Source organism: Balaenoptera ricei, chromosome 17 (assembly GCF_028023285.1).
Source record: "Balaenoptera ricei isolate mBalRic1 chromosome 17, mBalRic1.hap2, whole genome shotgun sequence".
NCBI lineage: Eukaryota > Metazoa > Chordata > Mammalia > Artiodactyla > Balaenopteridae > Balaenoptera > Balaenoptera ricei.
In genome coordinates this window covers 77,294,342-77,298,047 of record NC_082655.1, presented here as the reverse complement: position 1 = coordinate 77,298,047, position 3,706 = coordinate 77,294,342, and positions in this window count along the sequence as shown.

Here is a 3,706-nt window from a genome sequence, read left to right as displayed (position 1 = left end):
ATAAAGTTGGGGCTTCCCTGGTGGCGCAGTGGTTAAGAATCTGCCTGCCATTGCAGGGCACATGGGTTCAAGCCCTGGTCCGGGAAGTTCCCACATGCCGCGGAGCAACTAAGTCCATGCGCCGCAACTACTGAGACTGCGCTCTAGAGCCCACGAGCCACAACTACGGATCCCGTGAGCCACAACTACTGAAGCCCGGGCGCCTAGAGCCCGTGCTTCACAGCAAGAGAAGCCACCGCAATGAGAAGCCCGCGCACCACAACGAAGGGTAGCCCCTGCTCGCCGCAACTAGAGAAAGCCCGCAACGCAGCAACGAAGACCCAGTGCAGCCATAAATTAAAAAAAGAAAGAAAGAAAGAATAAATTAATTAATTTTTTAAAAAAAGAAAGGATCCTATCTCATGACTGGACTATAAGAAATATGACTAAAATCTTTCTTTTTATACAATCCTAGAATTCTTTTTTTAAATTTATTTATTTATTTATTTATTTTCGGCTGTGTTGGGTCTTCATTTCTGTGTGAGGGCTTTCTCTAGTTGCGGCGAGCAGGGGCCACTCTTCATCGCGGTGCACGGGCCTCTCACTATCGCGGCCTCTCCTGTTGTGGAGCATAGGCTCCAGACGCGCAGGCTCAGTAGTTGTGGCTCACGGGCCCAGCTGCTCCACGGCATGTGGGATCCTCCCAGACCAGGGCTCGAACTCGTGTCCCCTGCATTGGCAGGCGGATTCTCAACCACTGCACCACGAGGGAAGCCCAACAATCCTAGAATTCTTAAACAGTAAACCTGGGACTTCCCTGGTGGTGCAGTAGTTAGGAATCCGCCTGCCAGTTCAGGGGACATGAGTTTGATCCCTGGTCTGGGAGGATCCCACATGCTGCAGAGCAATTAAGCCCGTGCACCACAGCTACTGAGCCTGCGAGACACAACTACTGAAGCCTGCGTGCCTAGAGCCCATGCTCCTCAACAAGAGAAGCCACTGCAATGAGAAGGCTGTGCACTGCAACAAAGAGTAGTTCCCTCTCGCCGCAACTAGAGAAAGCCCGCACGCAGCAACAAAGACCCAACTCAGCCAAAAATAAAATTAATTAATTAATTAATTAAAAAAAATAAAGTTCACAGGTCTAAATATAGTAACCTCATTTCATAATAAAAGAATAGAGAAGTTTTTCATCTTAAATTTTTTTTCATCGTGAACTCTATATTAATTTAGGGTTTAGGCCAACAATATATCCAATTGCAGTTTTTCGTGTTTCTGTAAACTGCAACATTCAGCTCCGTAATATATTGTAAATATCTGAGCATCATTCAGGGGCTGGGGGAAAACACTTTTTACCATAACCAGAGAAGACAGTTAGGTGTCCCTGAAATCACAAAAGTTTTCTATTAAAAGCTGTCATCATGTGGCAATGAGTCTTAACAATCAATGCATCCCTACTGCACCCTCTTATCGGGTTGACCTGCTCTCTGCTTTTGTCTGGGGACGTCTCCTTGTGACCTGGAAGGGAGATTTTCCCTCTACATGTTAATCTCTCTCTAGCCCACATTTCCTGCTTTCACTAGTGCAGTCAGAATTGCCTGGGAATAACTGACAAACCACTCATCTGCTGCTTAGAGAACATCTCCCCACTACATAGACGCTGGAAGGGGGGCACTCAGGTGAGTTCGCAAGTGCTCCTGGGAACATCCTCACCTTGCTATTTCAACCTGGGAAGCCCTGAGCATAAACCTCAGCACAGGACCAGATATGCAGGAAAAGGCTGAGAAGTCACAGTGCCAAACAAGCATGAGGTCATCCTCAAATCATTTTTTCTACAAGAGGAAGTACCTCTTTTCCTTTCTGTAAACTTGCTATGCAAAAAGTGCTATTATCTACAGCACTGTACTATGTGTTTTTAACCACACACGCAAAAATATGTCCCATATCCAAATATTCATCCTGCCCAAACACACAAGAAGTTGAGCTAAAATTTCTTCTTAGCAAATTACAGGCTCTGGCTGTCTATGACTAAGTCTGGGGAGATCGTACTGCCATCTCACAAGGCAGCTTTCTGCCCTTTGCGTGCCAGCATATGGGGTGGTACGTGCTATGTGTCCAGAAGGAAATCCTTTGATGCCGTGTAAACTAATCTCCACGCGCTGGCGTCAGCGCTGCTCTTCTGGCCTTGGTAGAACCCGTGCCATATGGCGTGTTGCTCCCCTGGGCTCCGAGCACAGGGGTATGTTTGTGACAAGGGAAAATGTTAACAGGCATTGCAGGGTGACGACAAAGTCACAGAGGCATAGGGTTTTGAAAGTGGTGGTGACAGATGGTTCTCTAAAGGACCCTGAAGGAAACAAAAGATATCCGTATCTCCCGGCTCCCTGAAGTCTTCCCCTGAGGGTCTTTGTGAACACCTATCTTTCTCCCTCCTTCATTACCCACTTTTAATCTGACATCATTTTTTTTGCCAATTTCCTTTTCTAGGAAAAGGAAACAATTGCACTGTTCAATCCAGTAACCACCGGCTCCATGTGGCTATTTCAATTTCAGCAAAAATCAAATAAAATTTAAGTTCACCTCCATCATGCTAACCATATTTCAAGTGTTTAATAGCCACATGTGGCCGGTAGCTACTGTATGGGACAGGAGAAATTAATGTTATTCTGGAATATGACTCTTCATTCCCACAACTTCAATCATAATCCACAATGGAATCTTTGGAATCATTGGACCCAGCGTCTTATAATGGCATTCTTGCTCTTCAGCTTATAGCCTCTGTCTTTCTTTATGTCCAAGCACATCCCCCATTGACTAATCCAGTCCAGACACATTTTCTTTAAGTTTTGAATTGTCAGTATTCAAAGCATTTCCTTTTTCAACATACTGCAGTGTCCCTCAAGACCAAGTTCTTAGGCAATGGTTCAAAAAGCTTTACCTGTTGCTTCAAAGACCATGCTATTGAGCCAGATAACTCAAGAATTCAAGAGATGCTTTTATGCCAAAAAGAGTGATCATAGTTATTCATTATTAAATGAAGGCCCTACTACCTTTAGATTCTGCATCATCAAATTATTTAAGGTTAATGTCCCTTTAATTTCCTTTGGGATGTGATGAAGCTTTTGGAGCATGGCCATTCCAGAAAGGAGCAAATATCACATGAATAACAGCCAGTGTCTGTTGAATACATAAGAGAGGTCAGGCACTGGGTAAGCACTAAGTGTGTCATCAGATTATCTCATTTAAATCCACAGCAATCTTTTGATGTAGGCATTACCTCCACTTGACACTTTAAGAAACTAATACACAGATACTTTACGTAACATGCTCAAAAATAACAGCATTAAATGACAAGATTTGAACGCTCTTTCTCACCCTAGAGCCCAAGTCCTTAAGTTCTATGCGCTTTTCCCGCTTCAATAGAGTATTCTTTGGCCAATCTAGCTATTTCACATACTGTCTCCTTTGATTGTCCCAGCCATCTGGAGAACTAGTCTGGGCCTCATATTAGCGCCTGACACACAGTGTCTGCTGAATAAAAGTGTATTCATGTTATTTTTTCCAACTTGCAGTTGAGCAAACTGAAACGCCAAGAAGTTCAAGGCCCAGAGAAGCATAGAGATTAACTGGTAGTGTTGACATTGAACTTCAGTAAATCTCTGGACCTCACTATGCTAACACTGCGGTCATTATTCTCAAAAATAAGTCAATGAATATATAAAACAAG